Genomic DNA, 12,456 nt, shown 5'->3' with positions numbered 1-12,456 from the left:
GAAAAAAGCCTATCTGAGTGCTGTACATTAAGCCTTGGAGGATATCTTCTAATAGATGATGATGATGATGCTTCTTGGACAGCTGGTATGCCACAGATGTTCCAAAGACTTGTATTTTAGTTGTTACTGATGTCATCTCCTGTCTGCTCTTCTCCTTGGTTATTAACAATACTCACCCCAGAATATGAGAGCCAAATGCTCAGTGATTTTTAAATCGTATCTTGGATGTTCAAAACGTGTACGAACCCAATTTGAAATCCTAACCATCATTTGCGTGGTCACATTAAGGCAAAGCACATCGAAATAATGCTGGCATATTTATCTCAACTTGCTGTTATCACTTTTTAATTGCAGAATGCTTCAAAATATTTACCATACAAATCCTTACCAAATTCATACTGAAACTTCAACTGTGCTGCAGGAAGAACAGCTTAAAAATACAGGTTGGGAAAAAAAGAAAACTACACCAAAACCAACCGACCAACCCCACAGGAATACAGCTTTCCGTCTTGCATAATTCCTGGAGCCAGGACAACAGGTGAAAGTATTGCCACTGTTTCAATACATCAGACTGAACGGAGGTTTGAAATCAAGGCTGTGATTTCAGTGTTTTCTAACCATTTAAATACGTAGTTCCTCACCTCCGAGGTTACTATATGAGGTGTACGGGAGTTCCGCAGCAAACTCGTTTACAGCTCAAGCGGATTTACAAGGAATTGGGCAAAGCATTTTGGGGCATATTTTTCTTCCACATGATTTTAGAAGGACGTGGCAGGGTCTACAACACCCCCCATGTAAAAACTGGTACAAACCTTGTGTTTGGCTCTGCTCTGAGATTTCAAGAGACACGCAGTCACTGGCCACCATTTCCTTTGAAAACGGAGAGCTGCTTCAGCAGAAGCTGGTAAGTTCAACTGTTGTGAGTTAGCTCGTGCAGCTCTGGCATTTCTAATTCACTGCTCTCTGCTAGAACTAAGGCTTTATAAAAGGGTATGTACTAAGTATAATCCCTCCAAAGGTGATGCTCCCACACTCACAGCAGGGACAAGGGCAGTCCCTTCTGCGTGAGAGATTTATCGAGGACACACAAACCAGCTAGGAGAAATGCAAATGCTTCAGTGCTCTGTTTCATGTGCTTAAGTCTGTTTCATGTGCCCAAGTAGATCTGCTTCTTCAACGTGCAGCTGACCTTTCCAGCATACAAAAAACACCATGTTTTCAAAATCTAAATTTTAAATTGCTGCCTTTTTACCTTTCCACTATTTTCCCAATGAAATACTCACTGAATACAACAAGCCTAAAGAACTACAGGTATTCTCTTTCCATTTGTTATTTTCCTTTCACTTCTTCCTGATTGGAGCAAAGCCATTAATAGTAAATTCAGTCCAGGCCTTACAGGGGTGGCCCCAAATGTGAGCCCTGGAGGCATCCCAGCAGGTTGCCAGGAAGAACAGCCAGTTGTCATGGAGAGCCAAGTTGGTATGACACACACATCCACTCTGGTGAAAAAGCAGATGTCTTTAGGTTTTTTATCTCACTGAAATGGGGTTCATAAATCCAAAAGTGTCTCTGCCATGTTTTTTTCTCTACAGTAACTACAGACTGCTGTGCTTTTAGATGATCAACCATTTCTCCTGAGTGCTTCAAGGGGCATAACTGGGAGCAGAATTAGCCAAATAAGAACCTTCTCAGCATCAAAAGCTCCTGCACAGCTTTAGCTCTCATCCAAAGTAAAGCCATTTTCATGACAAATGGTAGCTGAAGTTCTCTCTGCATTTTTACAAGCAGAAATCTCCACTGCACGTCCCATGTGCTCTGCCATGGCTCCTGGCCATGCTGCCTGAACACATATCCTATGCCAGGAATTGCAACATCCATTTTCAAAACATCCTCTCTAAACAGCTCACTTGCAGCCACCACAAAGCCAGAAGCGACTGACAGAGGATAAGGCACTGTGGCTGGGAATTTCAGAATTTCTTTCTTCTCTTCTCCTTCCTTTTTAGAAATGCCAGAAACAAGGAAAATTCGGAAAGTCACTGCTGATGAATCCTGAGGAAATCTCAACTTGCACTGTCTGCCTCACAAACATCATAAAGTGTTTCAGCTTTGTTGTCAGATGGCAGCTCTTTGTAACTCATTGGCTATACAACCCAACAAAAGCAAGCCAGCCTTCAGTCAGGAGTGAAAAGGTGTATTTGGCTTGGTCCTTTTGAGCTCTGTGGAACAAACTGCCTGAGTCAGGTGAGCAGAATCAAATCAAAGCTTTTCTCTAATTAACATCAGTGAAGAACAGTCATTCTATCTTAGTCTAAGTTGTCCCAGGCTGACTAACCTCAGTGAAGATTAGCACAACTGATAAAGGGGAAATAGTTCAGAGAGATATATATGGAAAAAACCTCATAATGAAGTAGTTTAAGAATATAAATGTAATGATTGGTGTTCAATTCTTTGCTATGCTATAGTTCTGTATTTACTCCAGAGTACAGCCTAGTCCAGGAGAACAGGCTCTGGAGAATCATGTATCAAAGCTTACTACTATGTGAGTGGAAGAAATATTGTCACAAAAAAAGCAACAAGAAAGGCCCCTCCTTTGAACTTAAATCAGCCACTCTGATTTAAAGTGTGGATTAAAATCAGGTGTTCTGTTAATCTAACCTATGTTTTTCTACTCTCTGACCTCAAATTTATGAATAATTCTTACTGGGTGCCATAACTATTGAAGAAGACATGTATTTCAGTCACATACATGGCACACATCCTTTTCTCTTTTTGCCCATGGTGGCAAAAGATAGTTTTCATTCCATTTTCTAAGTGCAATTTACAATTGCAATTTCTAAGTGGTCCACATGATGCAGTCTCCCGCACTTCAGAACCACGTTTCACCAGTCTCATTAGCTGTTAATTATCGCTCTGCATATAAGGTCATGACCAGCTCAGCTGGCTTGGTTCTCTGCTGCTTTTACACTGACATTTATCAGGAGTGAGCCAACTCCATAATCCTCAAGGCATAAGTACGAAATTCATGTGAGATCAGCTTCTTCTACCAAGCCTTTTCTAGAGCTGTCAAGCACCAAGCAATGGAAGAATCCTTAGAGGCTTTGGGCCAACCGGAGTCTTTCTTCCTCTTCTAATTCTGTTTCCCGTTTCCCTTTTTGGAGGTTAAGGGCTTTTGTTTGGCTTTAGGTAGTTCCTTTGCTGTTGCCGTTGTTTTGGGGTTTGTTCTCTTCAGGGTATTTTAGAGCCATACGGCATCCATCTAAACCGAGTTTGGAGTCAAGAGACCAGGACTGCTTTCAGATAAGGACCTGCAGGCACTTCCAGAGCAGGCAGTGTTTCCTGTATATAAATAGTGGGGTTTTAAACCCAGAGTTTAATATGAAACCTTTAAAGGTTTAACTAGTTTACCAAGAAAGCAACCAGCACTAATTTCTCACAAATTTTGAGATGGATCCCACCTAGGGGATTTATCCCAATTGGATAAAGGGTAAATGTTGTCTGAACAGCATTATAAACTCCCAGGACGCCAGGCTGGACAGCAAGAGGAAAAGAATAAGATTCCAGCAGGTTTGCCATAGTTTCAAGATACACTAATGAAATCTCAGTCACCAGTACCATAAAACAGTCATTGACTCTTGCCATAGACACAGATTACAAAATAAATAGGAGCTATTCAGATTCTGAGGTTCTCATGCTAAGCAAACACAACTGCGCCTTTTGCCTTCAAGTAACCCATCTAATGGACACAGTTTAATTCATGAAGCTGTTTTACTTTTAAATATTCCCCACTAATGAACAGCATTTATAATACCGGAATACTTGCTCCTTTATTCACTCACTTTCAGAATTCAGTAGGGGGTGGCAAATATGCCTTTTTATCAGGTTATAAAAAAGAAAACAGAAAACCCAAGAGATCACACTTTAGCAGTTATAGTAAAAAACTGTGCTGCCTCCTTAAATAAATTGCTCTGGCATAACTGTTCAGTTCTATCATTAATTCAAAGTTACAGTTTCCTAGTACTATTGACTTTTTGTGTGATGTAGCTCCTTTAGCACATAATTGCCTGCAATTAACCTTCTTTAAACAAATGTTAACATCAGAGACATGAGCATTTAAAGGCAGTATCTGCGGTACCCTTTGCTGCCTTCAGTTAGAGCACAGCAAACGTTCCCACGCAGACAAGCGGTATGTGTCCCAGCTGTACCATTCGGGAGCATGGAAAGGGTTCCCTACACTGTTTCTTCCACTGATAAAAAAAAGCCTCAAAACCAGTGCCTTTTACCCTAGACCAACAGAACGAGCTGCTTCTCAGTAGAAAGAAAGGCAGATAACAAGGTGCAGACTTAAGATGAAGCAGTCAGCTTTGACTTTCAGAAGCATCTCCTAATTGGGAGTACAGAAGATAAAGCACTCTGGCATTACTTTGTGATAAATGTTAAAATCACAGTTGAACAAAAAAACCCAGCAAACAAAAAATAATGCCCCCAAACCTACATTTGCTGACCATTAAAGTGCACTTTCACCTTGCCCTCCTCACTGTCAGTCTTGACTAGAAGGGTGAGTGAGGGCTGTTCTCATCAGAAAGCTGTTAAGTTGTTTAAGTCTGTCACAAGTATACTATTAACTGCTGTGAAGATCAAAGTGCCTTTTTAACTCCTGGAGACAAGTACAGCACAAGTAGATGCATTTCTGTTTTGTCTCAAAGCAGCATACTCAGGTGCCCCATCTAGCTGTACAGAGACGAGTTCCTCACGAAAGGAGGAATGTCAGACTGCAAGGTCTAGTCAGAGTTGCTGGCTATTAAATCTATAAATACCTTCCCAGTATTACCTGCAAGGTGACCACAAGTACAGATCACACCTGAAGCTCAGAAGCCAAACACCAAATACCAACACAATTAATGAACCTCAAACTGACCATAAAAAAGCATTTTGGTTTGGTTCATCTCAAATCACATGAAGGATTCCACTACTTATTATCATCAGGCTTTTAAAAAACAGCTAAAGCACAGTCCTTTCCCTTCTCCACCCTCTACTTCCCAATCAAGACTCTCCTGAAGTCAGCTAGCTCACTTGTTCTGACTCCATGGTTCAACATCACTTACGTCAACCCACAAAGCCTCCTTTATCACTACAGAGTGCTTCTATGAGGGTGGCACTAACAACAATGTTGTGCTAGCTGCCGTATGAATTCAGAAAGAAATAACAAAAGAAACCCCAATTGCCTGTGCCTTCCTCTAAGACCTTAATAAACGCTACTGTTCGTTATGCAATTGCTTACACAGAACATCATTCCCAAACAACATTCTGTATATTGCAATAAGATTACAGTAAATCCAGACGAGTTTTAACAAGATTAAAAACAAAACGGGGGGTGGTGGGGAGACAACAACAGTTGCAGATCCAATTTAACACAGGAAGCAAGTGTATGCGCACATCGGGCCATACACAGAGAGCAGACTGGTGTGACCCTGCCAGAATTCTCGGCACAGACTGCCACTATGTCTGTGGATTGCAGACAGGTAGCTCCGTGGTTAAAAGTACTTGGTAATATTTGGCAACCTTGGAGAACAGCGTCTTTTCTCCTTACTTTTTAAAGAGCTTAGTGCTAAAAGAGCATAAAAGTATTATTTCATTTGCAAACGCTATGATTTAAAGAAAAAGATAAAAGTGTGTGAAGATATGAGGGCAATAATGCAGTCATTTATGCTTGCCTAGTATGCAGTGTCACCTTGCAAATAGTAAAAAAATAGCTGAAAAAAATTGGAGAACATATTACCTTCGGCTCAAGCTGCTATGCAAAGCACACATCAGGGGGACATCTTCTGCAAGGGACAGCCCGCTCGCTCCCATTATCGTTAACAAAAATCAAGCAGCTAACACCCTGCCTCAAAACCTTATCGCTCAGTGTCAAAGAAAAGTGTTAATGATTGCCATAACTATTGCATTTTTCTTTTAAATTACCAATATTTGAAACTGTTCTCCAGCTACAATCAATACAGTGCAAAATAAAGGGATGCTCCAGGATTGAAGAACTGCTCGCTTGTTTTCCACGGTGCTGAACAGCCTCCTATGCTCCGGTAAGTACAAGTACTTCAGGAAAAACCCAGTGTGCACAGGACAAGCAGCTCCCAGAGGCTGCTCCTAACTACCCATGGCTTCTTTTTTATTGCTTACAGACTGATATGTTGCTTAAAATAAAGGCTACATGACTGCAATGTTGCCATCACCTTAGAGCCAATTAAAGCTGAAACTATTCAGCAGCACCTCCCAGAAGACACGCAGCACCTCCCAGGCTGAGGCACCACACCTTGCTGTTGGCCCCTTGGCAAGAGCAGTGAATAAAATGGGGCTGAGCTGTGAGTTTCCATCCTTGCACAGGGCAGCACAGCTCAGGGCAGAGCAGTAATTCAGTGGCAGAATAAGCACCAGTGCCTCAGTGTGAGTTGCACAAAAACATGTGGTTTTGAAAGCTGGGGAAGCATAAGTGCTTATCCAGAAGTGCCAGGCTCTAGTCTTCTAGGACACAAGGCCAGAGGAAAGGTGAGAGAAGATGAGCAACATAACCAGGACTCCCTCCAACAGCTGACTAACTGAGAAGATAGAGGCTGACAAGACACCCAAAATTGTTTTACCTCTTGTCATGTCAAAGCAACAGATGGCAGAATTTGCCCTAAAAATTGAGGAAAACCAGCCATTACCTCAGAGAAGGCTAAACTGTTCATTATTAACAGTTTATACTGTATGTGAGGAATCAAAGAAATGGGATTTAAAACCTGGTAAACTTAGATCGAGGCTGTCACAAAGCACACTGAGATTTCAATACTAGTCTCAAAAAGGCAGCAGTGGAAGGAAGCCAAAGTCTCCTCAGGCTTCTTCATAGAGTGCCACCAAAGGTGGATTCTGCTGCTCCAAGAGGAGAACAAACTCATTTTCCCTTCTAATCAGATAGTTCCTAAAAACACCTACAGTGTGGCTTGAAAGCTCATTATACAATTTCAAAAGTCAGCTTTGATGACAGGTATTTTAACCCTGCATGTCCGTTCTGTGAACCCTCACACCAGTAAGAACACTTACAAGTCAAGCACAATCAAACAATAAGCAGCTACATGTGAAAGACCTTCACTGCGACTTCCTTGCTTTGATGATTTACTTATCTTGCCTGAGTACCTTAAGTACCTGCCTTGAGTTTAGCATCTCTTTACTTGTGGTGATGACCACTTATACAGGAGAGGTTGAGTTTGAAGAAGCCCCTTCGTGACTTGAAATTGCAGTCAGTAGCTTGCAGCAGAAATTCTTTAGAGCCCCTTCTACACAACTCACAAGAGCAGTAAGAAGATTTGCTCCCTTCCTGAGCAACCTGTTCCAAACAAGCAAGGAGAAATCTGATGGTTTTTAAAAGTCTTACTTAAGCTTCTCCTGTTTGAGCCTGCATTTTCTCTTCCAATTTCCATGTATACATAATTTTATAGATTAACTTTTGTGGCTAGAAAGAGATGTCTTGACACTTATCTATAAAGAGGAAGACCAGCCATAGAAGGTGAACTCCCCCACACCTACTCAGAAGACATGAAGTGCTAAAGAGGAATCCAGAACATCTGACAACAACACAGCTGCTGAAAGGCAAAGCTGACTTCTCTATGGTTAATGAAAGGGCCTTCTCTCCTGGGCTCTAACTGCCTGTAGAGCAGCCACTGAGCAAACTTCTAACCCTTTTTGGTGCAGATGTGCGTACTGACCTCAAATACAACAATAAAACCTCTTCAGGTTTTGAGCCCTTACACCAATAAAGTACATAACATTGCGCAGAGAAACAGTGCACTGAGGATCCTGAAAACCCTTGTGCTACACAGGAACAAAGCATGCTTGTTACTTAACCTTTTTTAGGGACCGTGAGCCCAGATGGCAAGGAATGGAGGAAGGACATGTAACAACAAACAGCCCTTTGAAGTCTGTTGTCTCTATATGGCTGAAATTTGGTAACTCACTGGGAGGCAGAAGTTTTATGAAACCTTTCACTGCTGACCTCTGCTGCAGCATCTCCAGAACTGACAGAGAACCAGGATACTCCACTGGATCATTAGCATTTCAAAAGGTACCTGCATCTCTGCCCAGCACAGCACAGAAGCATTAATTAGAGAGACAGCAGAAGACAAGTGTGCATACAGAATGAGAGGTGGGCTCTATCTGATGCTGAGTAACCTTTACCAAACAGTATCCTCACTTCCATCAGAATAACTCAAGGGACTATTCTCCCATTTCTACACAATTCAGCTGTACAATGTATGACCCCATTTCATTTTCTGGAACTTGTCATTCAGAAAACGTCGTATTGCAAAGTTTGATAGAAATTCTTTAAGGTAAGTCCTAATCACAAAGGTGAAAGACCTTACAAACTCTGAAGGAAGTGTTTAATACACCAGTGTACCTGTATTTAGTGGGATGGAGCACCACAGCTAGGTATGGCTTCACAGCTGGCAGAGACATCCTACTCACTTTAATCCTTTCTTACCCTGCTCATAGTGTCACCACCTCTACAGAGTACCAGTATGGATGTTTTAGTTAGGCAACTCAGCAGGTTTAGAGTTATGAATACATAAAAGCAGTTCTCTCTCAAGTAAGACTGGAAGTATTTTAAGTAACAGTTTTTGTGAGCACAGCTGCAGTTAAAGTGCCTCTGATAAAGCTCTAATTAAATAATAAAAACCTCTTTTATAGTTACCTGACATACGGATGAAATTAAGAATGCTGGGCTGCATCAAAAATAGCACAAGCAGCAGGTCAAGGGAGGCGATTCTCCTCCTCTGCTGTGCTCTCATGAGACCGCCCTTCAGTCTTGTGCCCAGCTCTGGGGCAACAGCACAAGAGGGACATGGTGCTGTTGCAGTGAGTCCAAAGGAGGCCACGGAGATGCTGCGATGGCTGAAGCAGCTCTGCTCTGGAGCCAGGCTGAGAGAGCTGGGCTGGTTCAGCCTGGAGAAGAGAAGGCTCCTTAAGGGGAGACCTCAGAGCAGCTCCAGTGCCTAAACGGGCTACAAGAAACTTGGAGAGGAGCTTTGGACAAGGTCCTACAGTGACAGGATGAGGGGAAATGGCTTTAAACTGACGGAGGGGAGACTGAGATTAGACATTAGGAAAAAATTCTTCACTACGAGGGTGTTGAGCCGCTGGCACAGGGTGCCCAGAGAAGCTGTGGCTGCTCCATCCCTGGCAGTGTTCAAGGCCAGGTTGGACGGGGCTTGGAGCAACCTGGTCTGGTGGAAGGTGTCCCTGCCCGTGGCAGGAGGGTGGAGCTGGATGAGCGTTAAGGTCCCTTCTAACCCAAACCATTCATGATTCTATGAAACCTCCTTTGATCTGCTGCTCACGCTCCTTTTGATGCATCCCAGGATACAGTTGGTTTCTGGACTCAAGTACACACTGAAGCTGGCTCATGTAGAGCTTCTCATCAACCAACACCCCCAAGTTCTTCTCCTAAGGGCTGTTCTCAATCCAGACTCTGCCTAGCCAGGCTAAAGTGCTATAGTGTGTTTTCAGCAAAGCAAGTAAGTATGTGCAACTACTGCCATTAAGCCTTTAATACCCAGACTGTTGCTGGGCTGTATCCACCAAACTCCTACTGTCTGAGGCTTCAGCTGGCTGTTGTCATTAATGTTTCATCACAAGCATTGAGTTTACTGTCACTTCCCAATATAATACTTAGAGCACAAATGACAGCATTTAGATTAACTAGCTACCTGACATATCAAATCCAAACAGGTCAGTGTATAGATTTAGTGCTTGCTCATAAATGGCAATCACAGAATAAATTGCACACGACTGAGGCATTATAAACATTACATACACACATGATATTAGAGATCTGTCTCTTCTCAATCTCTTCTCTCCAATCCTCCTCCTTTCCCTTTTTATGTCTATTTGGGCTAAAAATGCTCAGACAGAAAATACCTCATTCTCAGTAAGTAGCACCAATAGCCCAAAGAGCCCCTGTCTTGGGCTCTGTACAAGTAATTTTACATCAAGTAGAGTAGTTGAAAAAAAAAACCCAACTTTTAATATAAACTCTGATGCTGTTGGTGCCCTGCATATTATAAGAAGGTTTTAATGATACTCCCTGTATCAACTTCACAATTAATTATGATTAAAAATATATTTATAAAACCCTTAACTGCTCTCCTACTAAGATCTATTACTGCACTACCACTTTCATTTAATCTTTTCAACATCCTAATTAACTTTTCTTATAGAATCAGAAATAGATGTTAAGGACACAGGTCTACCTATAAGTAATACAAATGCCATGATGAGCTCTTACTAACAGCTACTCTCTTCATAAATAGTGATTGTAGCTGTTCCTCAGGGAAGACATTCAGAGGTCCGATATCCCTGCTGCTGTCTGCAACCATTTATGCTACAAGAAAGGAAAGGAGAACTGACTGGATGCAGCACTGGAAGTGCTTTGGAAAAGCCAGGACACAGATGAGTTGAGTATCAGACACTTGGAATTAGTGTGCATTGAGGTGCTCCAGGAGCAGCCCAAAGACCACCACAGGTGACATGATGTAATGTAACCATCATTAGAGATGTCATTTCATAGAAGAGTGAGGTTCTGGATGCCCATGTGGCCCAGTCCTTCTAATTCACTCCAAGATATTTTTTTCCATATGCTTTAATGCCAGCAGGTCATTAATTCACAGGTTAATGAAAGCCATGTAAAGTTGGGAGGAACAGACCCATCTGCCTGATAATGAAGTAAGAGACCCACATTTCATTGGAATGACAGAAAAACTTTCATTGAAGTTACTTTTGTAACTGTCTTCAGAGAGAAACGGGAAGTCTGAAATCCTTCAGATTAACAGGGAGCTCCATTTCATTGTAAGCAAAACCATCCCCGAAATCCTAGGCTGTTAAATACCTGGTTAAGCTCAGATGCCAAACAAGCCTGGACCAGTCACAGTTACAGCCAGCCAGCTAGTAACAAACAGGAACTGGGACTTACAGGGTGGTAAAAAGGCATGGAGATTTGTGACCTTTCCCACCTTCAAACTGAGCTCAGTGCACTCAGCAGCACACCTGCTCTAGGTAACAATGGCTGGTGCGAGCCACACTGCAGCAGTCTGGGAGGACCCCATCACCAGTGTCTCTGGCAATGTGGCATCCCAGCTTTCTAAAGCAGCACCTCCCTTACCTAAGCCCATAGTAGAGAGGGAGGTGGCGGACACAAAATCCCCTTCTCCTAGCAGTGGAGGTTCCAAGGCCCAAGAAGGGCAGGCTGTGAGCCATCAATGAGCCCACGCAGCTTCTCCAAAGGCCAGGCTGTGGAATCAAAGAGTGATTTCAGTGAGAAGGATTCCTTCTCTTTTAGATGGAGTTTCAGCTTTTACAGGATTTTACAAAATGCAGGCTCCTAGGTGCTATGATGCCTGTGCTTTGCCTGGCCCAAGAACAAACAAGTGCAAGCAGTTTTCCTCATCCCTTTCTTCTACAAGGTGGGGAAAACAGTTTCTAAATGCAGCTTTTGGATGAAACAAAAATAATTACAATTACTTTAAAAACACAGAAGTAAGGAATCAAAGCTACAAACTACTGGCAACCCATGTGTTTGTCCTATACGTTCAGAGATCAAAATCATTCACTCTTCAGGCAAGAGTGGAGCAAGGCAGTGTATGAGCATTTGACTCAGCTCATTTACAACGATGGTTGGGGGGGGGAATGAAGCAAAATCTACATGTGGATTGAAAACTTGCCTGTGGCCCTGTGCCAGGATCCTGCCTAATACACTTGAACATGCTGAAATATTAAACCCCAGAAGCACAAGAACGAAAAGAGAAATTTTGATGAGCTCTTAAACAGGGTCATGAACATGATTGTATTTCTGCTGGCACTACTGAAAGAAGTCAAAACCTGCCACGGCTGTTCCAGTGTGAGCATGGCAAAGAAAACACTTTCCAGTCTGATGAGAAATGAGATCCTGCAGAACAGGGAAGGCATCACTCTCCTGATGAAAGCCCTCTTCAGTATGTCGGGAATGCTATTAACGTTCCCGAAGCCACTCCCGAGGCGTATTACCATCACATATATGCATGACAGCGCTGACCACTTAATCCCTCTTCTGTCACAGGCAAGTTAGAAACTAAAAATTACACTGACACCCAAGGGTATTTTATAATAGAATACGAAATAAAATGATAAATTTGCAGATGATTTTGGCTTTGCCTCATGGTACTCCATTATAGACCAAATATTCCCGGCCTCTCATTCATTACTATTTAATTACAACAGAATACCTTTCTTTCAGACTTCATTAACCTCTGAAGTAGTTTGTGACCTTGGGACCCTTCTTGCAACATGATGTTAGAATACTGCTTTGCCAGGAAACACTTCCTGAAACGCTGAATTTAATCAAATGCATAGGTTTCTATGGGAAACACACAAACCATGAGAACCCTGCATGTGGTC

General features: G+C 42.4%; 1 protein-coding gene across 7 annotated transcripts in view; it reads right to left on the bottom strand.

The window, feature by feature from the left end:
• The window catches only part of TPK1 (thiamin pyrophosphokinase 1), a 284,460-nt gene that overhangs the window by 146,328 nt on the left and 125,676 nt on the right, over window positions 1-12,456 (bottom strand). The window lies entirely within an intron of this gene.

Source organism: Pezoporus occidentalis, unplaced genomic scaffold, assembly GCF_034315485.1.
Source record: "Pezoporus occidentalis ecotype Australia unplaced genomic scaffold, CSIRO_AGI_Poc_V1 ctg28, whole genome shotgun sequence".
Taxonomy (NCBI): Eukaryota; Metazoa; Chordata; class Aves; order Psittaciformes; family Psittacidae; genus Pezoporus; species Pezoporus occidentalis.
Note: the sequence above shows the minus strand (reverse complement) of the source record. Positions and strands in the feature narration are given on the sequence as shown.